Raw genomic sequence first — 22,475 nt, 5'->3', positions numbered from 1 at the left:
CTGGCTCGATTGGATTCGCGTCGACGTTGATTCGTTGCGTAACATCCTCGATTGCTCTCTCGCTGTTAAATCGATGCGTCTCAGAGGGCCGACGCAAGATTTACGTTAGGATGGCTGACTACGTTGGCACAGCCTCGAAGAGGATGACAAATCCGAGCTCTCGGGACTTATCCGTCGAGAAAAGCATACCATCCTTCTATTCTGGAATGTCGATTGGTCGTTGCTTGCGCTAGGTAGTAAGTACAACAGCAGGGCGTCGAGAGTCTCTTGACGCCTTTGGCTTCACCTCCGAGTCAGGGAGATACGAAAGAGGGTGCGCGAAGCGAAATAAACGGATAATTGCAAATATCTGCTGACGCAACACGGAAACTGGCGAACAACTCGTGAACTGTTTGATTTGGATTCTTTTGGATAACGTGAAACAACGCTCGAAATAATTAGAGGACAGCTACTAAAATGACTTTGATCTTCTTCTAGAATAAAAATACGCAAATGAAAGTTTGCTACGTTTCCTTATAAAATGAGTTTGAGTAACGCGAGCTTTACGATAAAGAGATTGAAGGATATCGGGTGTATTGTGATGAAATAAAGGAATTGTAGCAACAAGAAGACAATTCTGCTTCGTATAAGCATTTAGTCGTACACAGGTTGCTGTAGAAATTTTTATGATTTTTATCACAAGGATTGATTTTACACTATGTTGACTAGATATTTTCTACCCCCGTTGACGAGTACTGTAAGCACAAATTGCTGGAAAACGAAGCTGACTTCCTACAGCCACAATTCCTTCCAATCTCTCCGCCAGATAAACCCTGCAATGTTCATCGAGCTCGGAAGAACATTGTAATATTCTCATCCGTAATACCACGTTCACCATGCAGGCTGCTCGGATAGAGATATCGATGGCAAAGCTCGGAGAATGGTCGGCAACCGACTTGGAAGGACCGTCCTCGCGTTTTTCGAGAGATTACAGAGTGCAGGGCTGACATTACGAGGACCTCGATACTGTTTCAAAGTACCGTTCCCTCCAAAGTACCGATGCCTCGGTCTCGGACGCGGCGGTTGTGTGTCGAGCTACTCTCTAATTAGAGGCGTACTCGATACGCGAACGTATGTCCAGGGGCGAGACGGGATTCGATGCAAATAACAGCGGGCGTAGGCATCGCGTATCCAAACAGGGAATAATTAGAATAATAATGGAGGCGTGCCCCCACGGGTTCCTCCGATGAACGAAGAAAGGATCGAACGTGACTTTAACTTCGTTCTTCAACCCGTGTTTGCACATCGGGAAACCCTCGAACTTGCTGCATCGCCGCACTGTTTGCCCTGCGTTTACGTGGAAAGCCTGAAATACCGAGTTTGCTTTGGGCGCGGCGTTCCATGCGTTTCGTCGCCGACGTGACTGCCTTCGAGACGAACATATCCAAGTTCAAGACACCGTGCCACTTAGCGAGACAATGTTGAGAGTAAACAAGGCTTTACGCATCTTTTGCCCGATGCTTTCGACACGGCGTTTGTCTTCGCCGTGGGAATGCACGCGACACAACGACCACGAAACTTCACTTTAGAGGTTGCTGTATGCAGATTGCTATGACGAAGTTGCCAAGGTATGCATGCATGTATTGTGTAGAGATACCCCTTCGCATATAGGATTTGCTTAATCTGGATTAGCGTGAACGCGGAAGCTAATATTGGGATTGTCTCGCTCGGCTGGCACAATTAATCCCCGTGTTTCAATTATCCAACTCTGCAAACAACGGGAATCAATGGCCGCGACACCTGATGCTCTGGTATTTTGATGGCGAACGCGCGAACATCGAGCTTGTGGAATTTTGCATATCGCAAAGGGCTTTTATGTATATCGTTTCCTTCGATTTTGGAGATTCGTTATACAATTTAACAGATTGTTAACTTCCTATGAGATATTTTCAACCCTTTCGTGTTGTATGATCGTTGAAGTATTTCTTGAATTTGAGAAATATATGAAGGATTTGAGGAGCATTGCTGATTTCTTTTTTCAATTTTATAGTATAGTTCTTCTTAAAACATTGAAACTTTTGTTTGTTGAAACGAAAACGAAATATGGACAAAGAGTCGGAGATTCTGGCAGGTATAAAATTTTATCTATAAATTGTACAATTGTTTTGCTATACCTACGTGCTGTAGCCATGGAATCTTACGAGAGACTATAAAGTTGATTAATCAATACCTCTTGGTTGTTAGGTAGGTCTGTTAGTCTTTTATTCCTTCTTTCCGGGGTTACCTTCTAAACGAAATCTACTCGGTCTTCAGGAAAATGTATTTCAATTTCGTTGCTAAAGTTACCGTGTCCTAAGGTATTATCACGCTTGATATGATCATCGACATAGAAAACGAACGTGGAAATGACAAGAAGTCTGATCCAGCCACGCGTTCGGACAGGCAGACCATCACATTCGTCTAGCGATTCCTCGTAAGGTCGGGGTGAAGGAACCTTAATGACTGGATAGAAAGGGGACGGGATAAGAGTGAAAGAAACGGTGATCCTGTCCTCCCTGGAACAGGCATGCGCACCTGTGTCGAGCTTTACCGATGTAACGTACCCGATCCCTTAGCGAGTCACGATGGCCGGACCTTCTTGTACAAGGTTTTCAGATCGACGCGACATCCCGACTAGGAAACCAGTACAAGGAAGTATAGAACGATCGTTGGAAGAGCTTGCACTCCTAGGAAGTGGCTACGTCGAATGTACATGAGATTTCGCGGAATCGAACGTGACTAGCCGAGTTTTGCCGTCATCTAGAACGCCAACTACTATTTTTCTCTCCTTTCTTTCCGTAATATATACCATATGATAAATGCATCAGAAAGTCGAAGGTGATAAGAATTCTCGAAGGTAAATCAATTTCTATTCTATACATTCCAAATATAGTAGCCTGTACGCGAAAAGTTCCATATTTCAAATAGAATCATTTCACCTTCGTTTCGAAATTCTAACAAGGTTTTGCTTCGAACGAACTTCATTAAAAATTTTCGAATATTGTTACAAGTAGCCGTAGATAGATTCCGCGTATGTAAAACATGTAAACTAGGGGAGTATGTAAATCAGATGTAACGAGGCATGTGCCAAGGGAAGTGATTCACTTATCCTCGGGTGATTGGCAGGGAATGGAAAATGGGGTTTAACTAACTCGATAAACGATTTTCTGATCTGTGTGGGACCAGTCGGCGATGTACAAAGGAGAAAGACGCGGAAAAGGTACATGTGTATGGGATTGGAGCACGAGCCACAATCGCGTTTGCTCGCCATTGTCCTCGTGGTCCAGGTGTGAGCTCTCTCCCCCTTGTTGAAAGGCACGACGGGCTTAGCGTTGTGATTAATATACGCGCATCCGGCTGGCTGGAATAATTTTCACCGGCGCGCGTTCTGTAACGAAGCTTATGCCGGCGCGATGCGTTGTCAGTGACACGCAAAGAAAACGAGAAGATCGACGAGCTCTCGTGTACGAACTGGCCAACGGGAACGTTGTTCCGGTGGCCCTCTATAAATAGAATGGCGGAGTGCTTGATGATCAATATTCGTACATCCGGTTGGCTGGAACGATCCGACGGATATTCCTACTTGTATTTCATAAGAAGTAAATATTTTTTATGGCCGCATGGAATGAAAGAGTCTGAGGTGAATATACTCTGCGTATCACGAACTAAGAAAGTTATTTCAGAGATTTTTAGACTTTCGTTAGAATTCTTAAAATTAGTGATAAACACAAAGGTAAACGAATCTAGGACAAGATATTGTTACGACAATTAATATTTTGAAATTATTCAAAAGAGTTACAAAAGTTCATCTGTAACGTGAATATCGAGTATAGAAATATACTTTTCATAATGTGAACTTAATTCTTCAACATCGCTAAGCTATAGAAGATAAGAAATATAATCTATCGCGCTCTTTCCCGGCGATTTTTATATTCAAATTCTATATTCAATTCTACAAAATCATCTATCAAATCCCACATAAATCTTACTATCCTTTAACACTTCGTCAAATCTTAAAACGAAAGAATTAATGGTAATGCACACGATACAACGATCGAATTCGAAAACGGTAGCAGAATCATCAGCTGACGTATAACAGTGTCTCTGTGATTTCCAGGAGTCGTAGCAAGGAATTCCTGCCGTGAGGAGTATGTAAACGCGCCAGACGCCTCATTGTTACGGCGAGAAGAAGGCTGACTAGGGAACGGCATATATATACCGTCAGAGAGAAGATAGGCCGCGCACGATCAGAATAATGCCTGTCGGTGTACTTGAACGAGGCAACCGGAGGTGTTAGTGGACTGTAAAGAGAGAAGCACAGAACGGTCGGCTCGTGCACGAGCCACACAGCGGGACACTGTTGTGTCCCCGTGGCCCAGGTGCAGGGCCACCCTCGCGTCCCCTCCTCTCCGTTTACCAAGCAACCAACACCACGGAATGAAAGGTTACTCGCTCGTCGTGAAGAGCGCAGGCAACACCGTGTATCGGACCGGTGAAGATCGACTTCTCTGCAGGGCCTGGGGACAAGACTCACGGGAAATAATGTTGGAGACGGTGAACCGGATACGAATCGCGCGAACCACGAACAGCCACCCAACGTTATAGGTCCGTAGCGTGGTTGTCTTACCCCGTGTAAGAGAACCAGATACGATCTTCGTCGTCGATTCGTGTCCCCCTTGATCGGAGCCCACCTTCGGGGACAGGTTCAACGCGAAGACAAAACCTGTCGACTGTCGACGCGTCAGCCTTGAAAGAATGATAATCGTCGCTTCACGGGGACACCCACGAAACGGGTCGCGGTCGTTAGACAATCGAGCCTGGTAATCGATACGTTTATAAATGGTATCGTGGTACGATACTCTGTATTTTCTCTTCCACTCCTTTATTGCTTGACCCTAGAGAGAGGGTACGCCTGTTCCGGGGCGATAGTAATTAAGTTTTACGGCGAACCTTCGACCCGATTTAAGATACCGGCAGAGGTAATGCTTTAAGCGACGCCGGGCTGTAATAATATCTTCCTCGCCGCGTGATTTCTTCCTTCGAAATTTCTACCAGCCGGATATCGTGGTATTGTATGAATGAGAAAATTATTTCTAAGAAGCGCCTACCAAATCCTATAGTTTCCTATTCGATTCTTTGCTCCCGAATCCTTATCAATTCTACTCAATCGGGGCTTTACGAGGCCGGCAAGAAGTTTCATCTCGATATTTCATCGAAACCATATGAATTTACGCTTTAAGATCAGTTCCTCCCTCGTCATCCATGGTTGACCTACGACGAGAGCGTAAGAAAGCCAGATAGGACGAGAAAAGCAAAGGTGTGCAGTGAATCGAAAGGAAAGCTTACGAAGAAAAGCCGAGGAAAAGAAAGAACCGCTGTGTAATAGATTCGAAGGGAGGAAAGGAAACGTGGCACTAGCTGGTTCGAATAAAACGACCAAGACGGAGCATACTCTGTTACTATCTTATTACGAATCTCCACAAATGGTCTTCATCAGGGTAAGGCCGTGTTCTACCAGCTTAATGCTCCCTCCGCCTTCTTTCGCTCATTCCCTTCGACCTTTTTCCATCCATCGTTTCTATACTATACTCAGCGCGTGTTTTCTTGGTGAGAAGAGGACGAAGGTGGATGGACTTCGGCTCCTAGTGGCCCACGGAGGACAGCATCGAGAAGAAGAGTTATCGAAGACGCGAACGAAAGGGAGTCGATTCGACGTTATTAATCTCAGAATGGTGGTCAGACGCGGCCATGACCGTGATAGTTCGGTCATCAAGATGTGTAGATACCGAAGTGGCCTACGGGTTCCACAGTTCATTCTTCATGGGTGACTTTTGCGTATATGCGAATGCCGGACGATTAACGATCGTACCTCGCGTTGCGCTCGTTAAGCGACAGTTTCTTCTCCCTTCGAGATGAACCAGCATAGCGGCCAGGCAACCATTCCAATGAAGGGAGAAGAAGAAGAAGAAGAATGAGAAGAAGGAGAAGAAGATGAAACTGGTACACCGAGATCATCCCTTCGGTCGAAGACGAATGATCCGGACTCTGGGCTGGATACATTATCGCCATGTGTACGAGGCAAAGGAGCTGCACGAGCATCGGGCGACACTTTCGTAGAATCGTGGATCGAGTACGTGACGACGATGGCGATCTGAAAGAGGTCCTCGAGAGCCAAGGTCGTACGACTAATAATAAGTCGGTAGGTAGGAATCGATTTCCCCATGGATCACGACCGGTTGCCTTCGAACCGGGACGAAGATGTGGGTTGATTGTCCGCCACGATACGAGTCCTACGCGACAGTTTCTCTCTCTCTCTCCCTTTATTACTTACACATCGATATTTCGTGGATTCGTCGAACGATATATATGGTTACTCAAGTTGATCTATATTTCAGAGTGACAACTGGTGAAAGTGGTGACGCGAGATCAACGTTGCTTCATATTAATCATTTATAACTGCAGATCGTTATTCGTTTACGAAACTTGTTGTAGCAATTCCATCTATCTTTTACCTGTGCATGAAACTAGCAATTGGAATTTTAACCTTCTATAAAGGAGCGAAATTTCACTCTTATGAGAAAAATGTCATACCGATTAGTTTATATAGTTTGCATCGAGAGTTGTCTCTTTTTGCAGCATAAAAGGAATATCGTCCCATCGGATAACGGTTTCATTGGATTTATAGAAAATAGAACATGGTCGGGCAAGCGTGTACCGACAGTTACATAATTTCCAATTAGCCCATTGCCAGCGAGTTTTTCTCGTTTTTCCCGCGCAAATAATCGTGCGAAAATTCTGACAACAATCGTAGGAAGTAATGGGTAGGGTATAGACGAGCATACGAAGATCGGCCAACGTGTACCAATCACCTACGTGTACTGATCACGGGGATTTCCTATGTGTCACGGTTCCGCTCCATTTTCTCCTCTTCTCATGACGAAATAGGATGAATACGGGATGCAACAGCAGAATAAATAAATGGTTAAAGATAAGCAATAAAAATATTCGCGAAGAAATCACATTGACCATGAAAAGTGTAAAGGACAAAAGACAAGATTAAAGAACGATGACGATAGAAACCAAACTTACTCTAAAGGTACTTGAAAAGAGAAGATAAAGAGAAAATAATAAGAATAAAATGAAATTAAATAGCAGAATGATTTTAAAATGATTCATTAAATATGGATAATAAGAAATCAGCGAAGAAATTACAAACGACAAAAAGATGAAACAACAAGAAGCTAAAGTAAATAACGATGAAAATGGAAAGCAAATATTAAGTAAATTTTAAGCCTTATTTTGTCTACTTAAATGGCCATTCATTTGACTTCCAGGCTTCAAAATAATTAAGCTTTAAATTAAAATAAAAAGACAGTGGACAATACCGTAATTATTTTTTCCAGTAAAAATGAAACTTGGATCGATTTTGTTCAGCGATAGACACGATAATTTAAAATATTTCGATATCTATCGATCGTCTCAATCTCACTCGTTCGTACGAGATGATAAAAATGTCAGTTAGCAATTCGAAGAAGGAAGTACATAATGTCGGCGAAATACGGTCGAGCGTGTTCAGAAAAGTCTCTTAAGGCCTCCATACTTCGAAATCAGTCTCTTGGATCGCTCTACGAGATCAGCTAATAGCGTTAAAGCAGAAACTAAGCACCGGTTAGAAAATTTACCGTTAGCACCGGCCGATTACCATTGGAGATTAGTTCTCGCCCGAGATCGCGTTTATATCTGCTTCAGCTTCGAGATGTTAGGGGCTGCCTTGCCATTTTTTCCCATTCCTCTTTTCCTTTTTTCTTTTCATTCTAAACTCGATTAAATCGGCCGACGCTCTTTCTCCTCGCGTGCGTTTCATCAACGGTAAAGTTCCATCGATTCACGGGGAATTTGTATCTGCTGCATGCCACGATATCGTATCACGAAAGCCCCGACCAGTTTATAAATCGTTGCTCCACGTTCTCATCGATCTTTCTCGAGCCTCGAATTAACCATAAATTCTGTAATCGAGTCAGAGTTCGAGTTGCACGCCGGGCATTTTATTTTTTCCTCTTCTTTTTCTTTCCGCCGGATGATTCTTCGACGTCGGTTACAGGAAGAACGAGCTACTACAAAGTTACATTACACTTATTTCTCTTCCTCTTTCCCCTTTTTCTCTTCGGTTTATTTCCACTTCCTCTTCTGCTTTTCTTTTTTTAATTTATATCACTTGGTTAAACCGGTTTCGTGGCATACCTACATTCGATAGAGGATGACGTCATAAAAAATTCCCAGGATCGCGATGACTTGCGTCAAGCTGCGCATGTTGTGTGGCGAGAAAAAGCCACGAGGACGAAATCACGATTTCGTTTCTCATTAACTGAACACCGTTCGACCTCGAAGCGAGCCCACAATGAATCGATGAGGCGAAGAACGAATGATATACAGGGTGTTTCACCTAACTTGAACTTGTATAATCTTGTGGAGACCAGTGTGTTAGAACGATATTTTTATTTTACTGAAAAGAGTTTGGGATTGCCACCCGGAAGGCAAATTTATCAATTAATATTCTACGGAGCGCTATCTTTCTGAGAATCTTGTATAATATTCTATTAAGTTAAATTATTAAATCGAAAAATGGAATTATGTAATCTTCGGAAAAATTATAGAGACAAACAAAAAAATACTTGACCTTTCCATCTCATTAAAAATTTTTATTATAGAATATAATTATTTTTTCTCATATATTAGCTTCTATAAAACAACCATGTACGAAAAATTCTGCAACTTTTATGCGAAAAATTGTTTTGGAATTTTTATTTTCATACGAGGGATATTTTAAATGATGCAGTTAGACGAAACACATTGTATATAAACGGAGCCTGGTCGATCTGATTGCGTACGCGTGCTCCTTTGATTCGTTGTATAATGTTACGTGCTATTGTACTTAATTCCAGCGCTCTTACGGTACCCTGTTTGCCAGAACCGCGTGCACCGGCATCGTCCCTTCGCGAACGTCGTTCTTTCATTGCCAACTCTAATAAATAAGCCTAGCAGCCTTCGAGGATGCTCCGAATATGGAAGATTCGCTGGAATTGAATCGCACTCTCTCGCTGATAGCGAAGCGAGTCGATTCTTCCCTTTCGGCGCTGCCTGTGCTTTCGAGCGGTTTGTCGCGCGTCAGTTTTCTGCTTGGAAAATAACAGGACTAGTTCGAGCTGCTTTGGTCATGGTTCGTTTTGCAAAACGACTTTCTTAAATTTCATACATTTTAGAGAATGGCAATTTGCTATAAAATTTCTGATAATGTGCAGGAAAAAGTAGCTCTATGCAAGAGAGTCGAGAAAATGTGTGAAAGCAATGAAATAGATTAATTTATTGAATTTTAATCCTTTGAGTGCTTAGAATAAGTATAATATCAAAGAACCAAACTATGTACAATGTACATGCACGATATTAAAATATAGGTATAAGTAAATAACAGGTCGAGTTCCATATTACGAGTAGTTGAAGACCCAAGAAGATGGATATTTTCTCGTTTACATTCGTTTATTCTACGCAGCACTTAAAAAGATAATCCAACATTCTACTTTATCACTTGTATCAAGTTAATCCGATATAATCTGGAACAGCATTAAACAGTGACATGTTACAGCCCGTGTTACAGGTTAGCCAACGAGTGCCATCGTTTTATGCGCGAAAGTTAACACCGGTTATATGTGACAAATCGAGAACGGTTTGATAAGACCTGTCGGAACTAATGACACCGATAGGATAAGTAAAAGACGCGGAAAATTCCATATAGAAGCGTGAAAGGCATTGCGTCTTATCTACGATCGAACCACCTGTTAACGATTCACGAAGAGTGACGGTCGACGGTGTTATAAAACGGAACGATCTATAAAGGCCATTACACAGCTCAATAAAACGGCCCCTGGTAACCTGTTACCGGTTACCGGATTATTTCGTGAATAAAATGACGTGTGTCGCGTGCATGTTCGTGCCTCGCCTTTATACCACACCGGAGACAGAAAGAATACGTCGAAGAGGAAACAAGCTGAAAGAGAAGGGAACAAGAGGTGAAACAAAGACGGATAGGTCACCGACCGGTTGTCAGTGACAATTCCAACGCGCGATACACAACCGCTGTCCAGGTATATCTACATTGTTGGAGGAACTAGGCCAATAGTGCAGGTTCACTAAACCATCGCGAACTGGATTATACACCTTTATTTTCGTTTGCTCTGGAACAACAAGGGGTCTGTAGTGTTTTAGGTCAGCTGTCAACCGAATTTCGTAAAACCCGACGACAGCTGATTTGCATCGTGTTAGTCATCCAAGAGGACACGTTTTGTGCACGAATCACGATTCACGAATTTCGATGTTTTTCTCTTTCTTGTTTTTCTTGGCAGAGGTTTTTCGAGGCGAGTGAATCAGTTGAATGATTCAGCGAAGGACAATTCGGAAAGAACGTTCGATTGTGACTTTTATTTAATGAGGAACCAACACGGCGATCGAATGGTAATCGGTTTCGGAGTCGTGTTACGTATTGAGGATGACGTAAACTGTGTTATAAGAGTTTCCAGAGAATCGAGTATTTCGTGAATTATTCTGAAATGCGAATTTTGCATAAATTTCTAAAAACGGCTAATGTATTCTTAAAGGAAGAAATTTATGTTTTCGTAATTATATAAAGTCAGGTTTATTGGCTTCTTGATGTTCATTGAACTCTGCATAAAAAAAGCATGGCATCAACATACGAAAGCAGATCCTACAGAATTTGGAAGAACTATCTAAGTAATATATGTAGACCACACATGGATAAAAAATATCCATTCTTGTTCATTTTCTAAATTTTATGTCATTTAACTAATTTAACATAACACTGCTGATAAGAGGAATAAATTTATTGCATCAAAAGAAACAATATAAACCCAGCACGTTTCGTGTAACATAATTAATTAGTATTTTCTAAATGCTCAAGAAGTGTGAGCAAAATACAGGCATATTTAATTTCAAAATCAGCTAAAGGAACAGTTTTAATAACTCATAGAATTTTATACAATTATTCTCTGATTTTCAATTTTATCCGATTTAATTACGCACTTGCTTTATTTCTATGTAAAAGAGTTTGCCTCTGCATCACATTGAAACGCATCTAACGAATTGAACATTTATGTTGCCTGAAAAATCAAACTACTTTATACTACACTAATTTTAATATAACCCCTCATTACAATCACTCCAAACTTTAACCAACCCTCGATTATGCTTCAGCTTCAAACAGTTCTATATATAACTCATACAAAAGTTACAAAACCAATATCCGATTGATTACCAGCATTATTATTCATGTATTTTGAAACGCAAGAATTTATTAACCAATTTAATTATTTAAAAGAGATTTCAATTGTTTCGATGATATTTCAAACGTACTTGATTGCGCGGGTTTATAAGAGATTTCTCAGCTATCGAAAATATTGACAGCAACCATGGAAGAATTCGGAGCGAACGAAATCGAATCGGCTCTCGTCGATTAACGTTCTAAAAACCGTTCGTGCGCTCGTGCAATACGTGCGACGAGTCCAAAGCTCGGAGTCGATTCGTGCGCGCATTGAAATTCTCTCGGATCTCGTCGGACAGAGTAGCCGATTTTTATCGAGTACACGACCGGTTACCTGGCAGACCTCATAAACCGCATTCGACATCGAGGCACGAGTAACCACGTAAGGAATACGAAGTATCACAAGGTAAATTCATTCGTGGTATTTCAATCGGCCAGACAGAAACCGTTCGAAACCCGTTCAGACCGCGAATCCACGAACGCGCCGACACGCCGACCGTGAAACCGTGCCGCGTGAATTCCAGCACGATAGTAGCGTGTCACCGACAACCCAACGATAATCATGCTATTAATCGTGAATATCATGGTTGTATCGGATTTTGATCACGAGCATTATCGATAGGTGGTCTGGGCTATTAATACGCTCGGGTTGACGATCGTTTGTTGAGGGTTGCGAAAGTCGTGTAACGTTTGGAGTAACGTAATCTTGAAGCAAGTTTCGTTGTGTTCTTTTTACATTCTTCACGAAAGAATTGCATACTGGGTGTTGAGAAATAAGAGCGTAAGACTTGTAAGGCGGTATAGTAGAAGATGTAAGAATTGGTTCATTCAGGATCTGTTTTTTTTTTTTTTTTTTTCAGAAAAAATTATAATTCTGTAATTCTGTTTTAGGAAACGTCCAATAACTTAAGTACACAAATAAATCTCCGAAGTGAAGAAACATATCTAAAAATAAAGTCACTAAAGAAGTCTAACAGAAATATTCTATCACGATCATTTTTTATGGTTTAAAAATTATGTTGATAAAGTATCTCTTCGAGAAAATTAAAAATTAAATTCTACACTGAAAGGGATCTACGTTGGATTAAACATTTTCTGTTACCCTCAGTGCACACTATAGGTCCTTACAGTAAGTATTCTTCTTCTTCTTCTTCTAACATCCTGTATATCAAGGACTAAAAAAGAATTCGCATTTATATCATAATGTAAAAACTATAAATGCTGCATAGTACTTAAATACATAAGTATCAATTGTATCAATTGTAGACTATCGCTGCATACACGGCACAATTTAGGTACAGCAATCGATAGATCGTATCATCTCGTGTAACCCCAGGACGATAACATCAAAATGAAAACTCTTTGACAGGAACGTTCGCAAAACGGACAATTCTGTAATTGAATTTCTTTGTCCTCCCCTTGATAGAACGTTCATTTCCGCGATACTAGAAATTCTTCTTCGGGAATGGAACACGATGCGAGCAATCCACGATTCCGACAGAAAGTCGATATATCCAGTCTTTCGTTTTATTTTTATTTCTCGTTCTTTCGTATGTGACGGCTCGGCAGAGCGTCGGAACCGATTCCATCCACGAAAAGAACCAGGGCCGTCAAAATGAAAATCGTTGAACTTCCTATTCCCTTGTACGAGTCATTGGCCTGTCCGGCGGATTTTTCGACGGGCTGGTTCATTCGCATTCACGTATGCGAACCCGAGCGTATCCAAATTCCGCGATAATCGTAGGAGGAAACCGTATGTTGACGGAGGAGCGTATCGTGGTTGGTCTCTCTTTGAAAGATTCGGCTACGGGGAACAAGGCGTGACGTTAAATTAGCACTTCGTGTACGAGGCACACGTGCCTGGAATACGAGGTGGTCGCATTGTCGGTACCGCAAGCTCCGTGCGAATAGAATTCGAACGTGATCGGTGTCGATTCCTCGTTTGAAAGAACTTTCTGAACTCTATTGTCGCACCGCATTACGATTGCAAGTCGTTGACTTGTAGTGTTTCCAACTTTGAGTCTCGAATCATCGGTAACTGTAGACTAACATCACTTCGTTGTAAATTTATTTTTTTTTTTTTTTTTTGTATGCATATAGTGATTTTTTAGGAATTGCAAAAATGTTTGTAAAGGAACTGTTAACGATAGAATTGGTAAATCTGCCAATATTGGAAACTTCGGATCTTCCTGTTCCTGTGATCGGTAAAAATATTTACGAGGGTTAGGTGAGTTTTAATGTAAACGTTTTAGCCGACAGAAAGGATATTCACGATGGAATGTGAAAAATTCAAAGAACTTGCGGTAATTTGGGGGAATTCCCGGCGGATCGGTTGAATTTTCGAAGTTTGCTGGACGTTTAGGGAGAATGAATAATTGGTCGTGTCTTTTGAGCAGCCTTAGCACACGTTGAATACAGGATTTCACGGGCCGATAGGTCGAGTCTTCGTGCTCGATATTTTTAATAGCCCTTTTTGGATAGCGACCGGAGGCCAGTGGCCGACGAGCCGGCCGTTCGCGGGTGTTCGTCTTCTTTTTTTTTTTTTTTTGAACTGCCATATAGCGTTGTAGCCCGGTCGATAGGAAGCGCTGCCTCTTTTAATGCTCGATCGCTTCTAAATAGTTTGACGTTCAAAAGATGTAGCCCGACTACGTTCGTCAAACGGTATATAACCTGGCTGTTGGTTATACCACCTAGGTATACAGCGTTCAGTGACACTTTCCAGTTGCTGAAAATGATCGATCGAACGCGCTCTGAGATTCTATAAATGGAGTCTAAATTTAACGAACTACATTTTAGTCTATCGGATAATACGTTTATCGAATAATGGATAAAATTAGAAGCCTCGAGTCGGAAGACAAATACAGCCTCGATTTATATTTAGTTTTATTATAATCGTCGAACCTTCGATTGCATATCCTTGAATAAAGATTCGAAGTATTTAAAATTCCTATCGTGTAGAATTGAAGCCAGTAGCCTCGATAAAAGTCCGATAATTAAATTTCAGGATATCCATTAGAGGATATTTATGAAGATCAATTAAAACGAGGACTTTTGAATGTTATACAAAAGCGGTCGATCGAAGAGGATCGCCTTTTTCTGGACAAAGGCGGCCTGTCGGTCGCACGACCCAAATTCGTGGCGCGGCATTAACCGCATCTCTGAGTTTTTACCGTTTCGTGTGGGTCTGGTACGTGATTCAAACGGTCGGTCAAGCGAGGAGCCGAATAGAAGAGGCCCAATGACGGCGCAAGCACATAACAGAGCACGAATTCTTGCTCAACGATCTCTGTCTTACTTTGGATACTTTCACTGCGATAATATCGAGTAGTTTTGACTCGTTTAATGCGCGAAGATTGCCTCCCTTCTTAATGGTAGTGGTGCGATTCATGCACGCACCGCTTGCTCTGGAATTAGCGGTTAATTATTTAACAGCGACAACAAGAACAACAACAACAGCAGCAGCAAGAAATGGCGAAGCGGGTGTATAAGTGATCGTGTCGTACCAAGAAGTTGTGCGACATCGGTTCATCGCGTTGCCTACTGTTTGAAAAGCTAGACGGCGCTAACGACAACGAAAGAAAGCTTGTGTGCGTCTGGTCGAGCAAAAACGTCTACCTATGCGAAAGGGGGACTACGAAGCAGACGAGAAGAAAAGAAAAACTCACAGCCAACTATAGTCCAGCCAGCTATTACCGTCCATAATTAATTCGTGGCACACCTAACTCAAAACCTGCCACGGTTGGCTTTTCTCTCTAAAACAAGAACCATTCCATTTTCCTATTACCTTTTTCTCAGTTTTTATTCTTCCTTTGCAATTATGTTTAATTCGTCTTGCAATTCGTTCACGACGACGAGAGCAATCACGTGAAGTAATAATTCAGCTTATACATTCTGACTTTTAATAGATTCGATTATTCACTGAGCACTTTAGCACTTCAATCATGACCGACATTGTCATAAATTTGCGTCAGCTGATTTTTCACAGGTTTCTTTTTATGATTAATGGTTTCTATGTCAATTTTTCGATACAAATTTCGTAGAAAATGTTTGCTTTATTACGAAGCATACACTTCGAAGAAAATGTTTTTCAATATGATATGGAAGCTTTAATATGAATATCGTATTCGATGAATATGGAAGCAATTATTCTCGTACGTCAAAAAGTTGATGGAAGTAAATTAGATAGCGCAAAATTATCAATAGTATATCGATCATTTTATCGACACTTTTCATTATAAAAATCTATTAATAATGAAACTAACTTAGCCTAAACTGCACAAGATTATTAATTAAGATCGTATCCGTCATTTAGATGTAATTTTAAATGATTTATTTACGATACTTTACAGAAATAATTCTAATGTCCACGGAGATGTCCTGAGTACTCGATTTTGTGTTACACGTTATACCTAAGTACGAAAACGGCTTACGTAAAAAGGATCTTTCTCCTTTTCTTCTTCCGCGATCGATCGCAATTAAGCTCTCCCTTGTAGGATCGATTCTCCACGGTTATTGCACGCGGATCGCGTGCCTGAGATAGCTCCTTACTTACACTCCATTACTCTATTTCATTTTCGTCGCTGTGTCTAACAAGGTAGCCAGAACCGTGGCTGCCCTCTCGTGCAATACACGACCAGAAGATGGTCTTGGTAATTAGCGTTTAGTAATTAGCAATTAGCTGGTTGAGCCGTAAGTAAGAAACCGGGTAATCAACGTATTGTACGACGAATACGCTGATCCTTCTTCCGTCGCGAAGAAAATACGCATGCAAATGGTACAATGTAATCGAGGTCTCACGTAGTTTAACTCTTCATTTTTCTTGGAAGCAATATTTTTTCTTTCTCTTCATCGATTAAAACCGTTACGAGTCTCGAAGAGGTAGAGGACCTCGGTGCACGATGAACGATGAAACGTTTATGCGATATAGAATTACAATTGTGGCGTTTTATAATTATATTTTTCCATGTACATTCCTAACGAGCATGTGATATTGGAATTATATAGGAATGAGAAATTTGGAGATGAAATTCGTAAATATTGTAAGTTATCGAAATTGATGTTTCAAGTGTTTAATTTGGAAATCAGTGCGAACGAGCAATTGTTGGAGATGTTACGATTTCGCTTTGGTGATGTTTCGTGATTATATTTTTGCGTGTATACTTTTAACGAAGCAATGCACAGAAACATGTAACGTTTCAGTACACTAGCGATGCGACGTTGTTACTATTTCGCATCGGTGATATTTTGCAATTCAATTGGTTCAAATTTCTAGATTCATGCATACGGGAAGTAAGAAATTTGACAATGCGGTTAAAGCTTTTGGATTGCAAAATCATGGATTCATGTCTCATTTCGTATCAATGAATCTCTGCAATTCAGTGGGTGCACCTAAGTATATGATACCATTATTATAAATATAACCTACACAGTATATTAGTGATACTGTACAATTCGGTAGCTTTGTACATATTTCTAATATATCTAACACGATCATGCGCTATTGCGTTATCAGAAATATAAAGCTGTCTAATCATACGCTAGCATCACTCATTTGCATTAGACTTAACAAATCATCATGCATAAACTGAAAGGTAAGATTTGAAAATCTTGAAATCCTTAAGAGTTATAAATTCAAGATTTTGAAATTTTTAATAAAAAATTCAAAGTCATGAAAAATAATATCATAAGCCATCGTTCATTAAGCGCACGAAGCACTATCGGTTATCGAACTCTCCCAAGAAGAAGGAGTTCACGAAGACTCGTAGCACAGCGTAAAGTAGAAACACCGAGATGGCTTCCACGGTCGGTGATAATTAACGGATAACACACGGTCGCATAATTAATTTGGTTGTTGTTATTATATAGTACGCAGGAGCAAAGTAAATCGTTGATTAAAAAGCCCGCGTTTCCTGGCAAAGGTGATTCATGGATGCCACGGATCGGCTACGCGCACGCTCGCTGAACGTAATGATCACGGATCATAATGCAATCGTAACTTCTCCGACGTACTTCGACCGTGACAAATTCATTCTCTTTATCCTCGATGAAGAAACAAGATCGTTTCTTCTAGAACGATTTTTCGTTCAATTCGCGAACCATTCATCGCAAATGTTTACATTTTCGAGACTGAAATCAAAGCTTTACGCGAGACTTCGACTTTAATCTTTGCTCTCGGCAACGGTACAATATCATGCTAATTTTCGTCTTCATTTTGTCGTCGTCGTCGTCGTCGTTGCATATAACATTGAGAATTTGATTTAACGGAGGCATTTGAGGCTCATTCACGCGCGTTACACCGTGTCTCGCTCTCGAGGAAAGGAAACCCGAGGTCTGTTTTACGCCGACGGGATACAAAGGAGCCCGTGCGCCTCTATAGATTCTCCTAGTTTACATTTTTCGTCTCTGCCGGCGTGTCGCTCACGGGAACGATCCATTATTCTGATTCTTGGAATTCCTTCTAACTCATTATGCTGACGCGCGTTCTACCTTTGCGGACCCTATTTTATATTCCGTAACCGGCGGACCCGCCACGGGAAAATCGATACCGTTTCGACTATTCTCCCCTTTGTTCAGAGGCGAAGGGAACGATCAGATCTCTCGACTATATAGATTCTGAAGATCCCTCGTTCTAAGTAAACTTTTCGCGAATAGTTGGCAGAGTCAGGAAAGAACTTTCTATCTTTATTTCTTTCCTGTTTCGATGTTCGTTTTGTTATTCGTTTTCTTTCGATCGATTTCGAGGTTTCGTAATGTTAATCAACGGCGATTATACGGATGTTACAGGTTGTCGAGATTCGCTGTGTTGCTTCTTGGTATTCACGTATCGACGGTGTTTGCCTCGGTATTCAGACACGGTTTCTTAATTGTACGAGGTGTTCGTGCACGACAGAGACTAGCCTTCACGGCTGCAAGTCGACACGCATACCTATTATACCGCTGCGTTGAATTATTTAGGCCCGGGCCTCTTTGACTCCGTTCCGGAGACGAACCGGTCCATCCTCGTGTGACTTGTTGCGAGCGACTCACCCGCGCCGGAAAGACGCCTTTAGTCACCCGTTTCCCCATAGCGAAGTTGGAATTTCCCTTTTTATACGTTTTCCCTTTCCCCTATCTCTTTTTTTTTATTATTAAAGAACGAAGGCGATCGTTTGACATAAGATAATTTTAACCGTGACCGGCGTATTTCGCTGTTACGTTGCTACTCATTCGTAATTATCGAGTTTAACCGATACATAACAGGTGTATTTCGATCGGCCACGATGTTAGAAGGTGATTTTACACTCGACGCGGATTTATCGATCTCTTTCCGATGACTCAACGTGACTCGTGCGATCGCGTTCGAAAGTTAATAGGATCACTTCGCACGTTCGTGTTCGTATCATTGCTCGACAACAGCGAACGAGAGCCTTACTCTTCGAAGACCTCCCTTATCCCTTGTACATAGCAATACATACTTCCATTGAAAGAGCACTTTGAGATTAACGTATTCCTGCGTCGAGGCACATATTACTTTTTGGTCACAGTTTATAAAATCCACGGTCGAACAACGACGACGAAGACGGCGATGAAGACGAGAACAGGAGAACAGCGAGAAGCATGGTCCGTTTGATCGCGAGAGATAGCACAGTGCAACAGAATCACTGATCTTGATCACTTGGTATCACCATCGAGGATCGAGGAGAGGCCGTTTCGCGAGCGCGCGCGTTACCGAACGTATCGAGCTCACAGAATTATATTCCACCCTTTTTCGCCGGCTTTTTCATCGCACTAACGAATAAACCACACTGTTTTTAAGACTTACCTATCCAGGACGGTCGTCAACGGCAGACGACCCTGACGATCCTGTCCGGCGACGTGTTCTTCCGGATGGACGCGTGGTCGGTTTCGATTCGATTCGAAAATTCTTTACGTGTCGCGGTTGTAATCGTGCTTCGAGATCTTCCCGTGGAACTGTTATTAGAGTCGATGAACCTTCGGTCTCACTCTTCGAAAGGATAGCGTAACGTCTCTCGACGGGGATGTCCCGTGGTGAACACGGGTTCGGCAGATCGCGATCTAAAAACTACCGATTGACAAACTATCGTTAACTATCGTTTTCTTTTCTTTTTTTTTTTTTTTTTTTTCTTAACAAGGATCCAAGTTGCACACCGAAATTCTTATTTCTCTGGCTGGTCTCTCGCACCCTCGAAGATCGAGCGAGGTGCGAGTCCCGAGCACCGTTCTTTTCTCCCGTTTTTCCCTGGTCCCCTGTTTCTTCTTTCTCCCTTTCTTTCTCTTCTGTCCCCTCAAAATCACCGCGACACCGCACCGAACAGAAGTGAACTACTCGTGCGCCGCCGGTTCACGGTACCTTAAATACCTTGGCAGCCGCGCCGCCGCCACCGCCGCCGCCACCGCCGCAGCACGCCACCGCCACCACCGCTGTGCGTCGTGCGGCCCCCTACCTCAAACTCGCCCCACGCCGCGCGCGCCGATTGGCGAGGGAGAGGAGCCGATGTGTGCCCGCCGGCTACATCAGAGCATCCTCTCTTCTTCTCTCGCGCCATCCTGTCTCTCAGTCTCTCTTTCTCTTCTTTCTCCCTCCCCTCTCCCTTTCGTCTCATCGTTGTAAACGTTTCTCTCCCTCTTTCTCTGTCCCCCCGGATTTCTGCTTTCGTTTCTCTCATCTCGTTCGTCTTCTTCTTTCGCCTCCCTGCGACTAACTCTCCCTCTCTTACGATTCTCTTTCTCTTTCTATTTCCCTTCGCGGTAATTCAACCGCCGAGTTAGCGTATCCGTAGGACTTTAACACGCGTACGTGCGAGGAACTCGAATTTCTTTTTATTCTCGTTCTGCTTTCGCTCATTTTAAAATCTCCCCGAAATGGGGAGGAACGTTGCGTCTAAGGGGGTAGCGTTCTTATGGATGCGATTTATTTTAAAGTTTATTTTGTGGTTTTGGTGTATGGATTTGGATGCACGCGATGCAGCTTGTAGCTGGACTCGGTCGCGCGAATCCTCGAGGGTCGGTGTCGCGGCGCGCCGCCAAGGAAGAGGACAAGGAAGAGGTACGTAGAGCCGGTACAAGTGCGGTGCGCGAAAGCCGCTGCGCAGAGGCGCAGGAGCCGCGGTGCGCGCCTCCCGTCGCGCATTCGCGCTTCGCACGTCTTTGAGAGCGCATCTGCTTTTTGGGTGGAGTTGTCCCTTTTCTTTATCCTTCCAACGATGCTCGAACTGTTGGTTGCAATCATCAGGTACGCAGTTGAAGTAACTATTTGAAGATTCATGTAGATATAACAATAATGCGAGAATGTTTGGAAGGGTATTTTCCTAGAAGAGTAATGAAATGATATGCTGAATTTAGAAATTCATTCCTACAGTGTAACGTGTGATGGAGGAGGAGATATCGTAAGTGATCTTGTTTTAGGATATACGCGTAGTGAATTGTTTTAGTGAATATGATAAGAGTTTATCTTCACGATGCAGATTTTACTCTGCTGCGTTCTTTGAATTATTTTCTTTTTTTACTCATTCGTATTATCGAAAGATTTCTGAAGTTTGGGAAAAATACAGAAGATGATATGTGAAATTTCTCGTTTCAATTTTGTGCGAAATTTTTTCTTAAAGGAAAACCAGATTGAAAGAACATATTCCTGAAATGTGGTAATTTTAGAGACAATAGAAGATTCTTTAATCCTTGACTCTTTTTTATGTTACTAAAATTTGGTACAACTTTATTTAGATATCTGAACACTTTGAGCGGGAAAGGTTCATGTAATAGATTCTTCCCATGATTTTTTATTTAGATAATACAAGCTTACATCCATATAAGTGGATTCGATCGACATGGAATTTTTTTCCCAATAATATCTTCATTGATCGTTGCAGGGAAGAAAGAAACAATTTTTCGTGATACATAAGTAGACTAGAGAGATGCGAATTTTATATATAGAACTAATATGTAGCAATATATGACTATAATAGAATGCCACAGTATGAAACTTACGATTCACAAATTATGACATATTACGATAAACGAAGAAATGAATGTTAATACAATTTTATGACATACTGTGCACATATACTCAAACTAGCGTTTCATTGCGTCTCAAGCGAGGTCCATGACCGATATTCAGAATGCAGAAAGGTAAGCAAGAGACCGGATTTACGAAGAAATTAGATCGAAATACGTCACTCTCGAATATTTGAATGTTTAATTGCACCATTACGGTATATCGTCAAATGATTCATAGATCGCGTATCCGGCACATAAGGACGATGTTGAAATTATGTTAAGGTCTATCCGACAATTCGTTTCGAGATATTTGTTCGACGGAGTGGTCAATGCCGCATTGGATCCACAATCTGCTGACTCATTATCGGTCAGCGCGTGAACGCGAAAGAACCCGTGGCTTCGCCAGATGATTCGAAATTCAGTTTCTCGTAAAACCGTTCTAAGAAAACCTCGACGAGTCTAGGAAGGCCGGCTTCCGGAGAATTCGTCCCCGTCACGAGTCACAAGCTTTTCTGTTTATTTGCTCTGCCGCTCAACTTTCGGTACTTCTTTCTACTTTACGATTGCCGCAGATTTCCCTCTGGGTCCACGAAGTCATAAAATTTTGCAAGTTCTGTTCCCACGTTACTTTCAGTCTTTTCAGCGTCAGTATAAATAGAATTTTCATTAAATGGGAACGATTCCCATCGTATCAAAGCTTCGTTTTTTAGTGGAATTTATACAAAGTTTATACTAATACCTTTCATAAGTAAGTAATTTTGATGACGAGACAAAACAATAAATACATTATTTTAAGCAGCGTACTAATTACTCTGGACGATAAAACTGCAACAAGACGAGATTTTATTATAAACTTTTTAATTAAACAACATAAGATCGACACACAGATTATAATTAATCAGACAGAGATATTTGGCTATTTTATACTTGCGCAAAGTGATCCAATCGCTTCCGAAGACATAAGTTTGATTTCGAAGATCAGTCACATTCTACACATCCATCTCAGATAGATGAAGGCAGAATTCGTAATTTGCTGGATGAAGTAAGAAACTTATCAATGCAAAAGACATCCAAATTCTTGGATATTTAGAAAGCAACCACCCATTGACATTTAGGAAAAATAGGAATAGTA

At 41.7% G+C, this 22,475-nt stretch overlaps 1 protein-coding gene across 1 annotated transcript in view; it reads right to left on the bottom strand.

The window, feature by feature from the left end:
• Positions 1-19,662, bottom strand: part of LOC138179666 (mucin-2) — a 62,585-nt gene extending 42,923 nt beyond the window's left edge. Inside the window, exon 1 of the mRNA XM_069112693.1 lies at positions 19,152-19,662. The gene's annotated coding sequence lies outside the window, so the exon portion shown is untranslated. The remainder of the gene's footprint in view (positions 1-19,151) is intronic.
• Between the last annotated feature and the right edge of the window lie 2,813 nt (positions 19,663-22,475).

The sequence above is a fragment of the Bombus flavifrons genome, chromosome 5 (genome assembly GCF_040668555.2).
Source record: "Bombus flavifrons isolate JBK064 chromosome 5, iyBomFlav1_principal, whole genome shotgun sequence".
NCBI classification, from domain to species: Eukaryota; Metazoa; Arthropoda; class Insecta; order Hymenoptera; family Apidae; genus Bombus; species Bombus flavifrons.
Note: the sequence above shows the minus strand (reverse complement) of the source record. Positions and strands in the feature narration are given on the sequence as shown.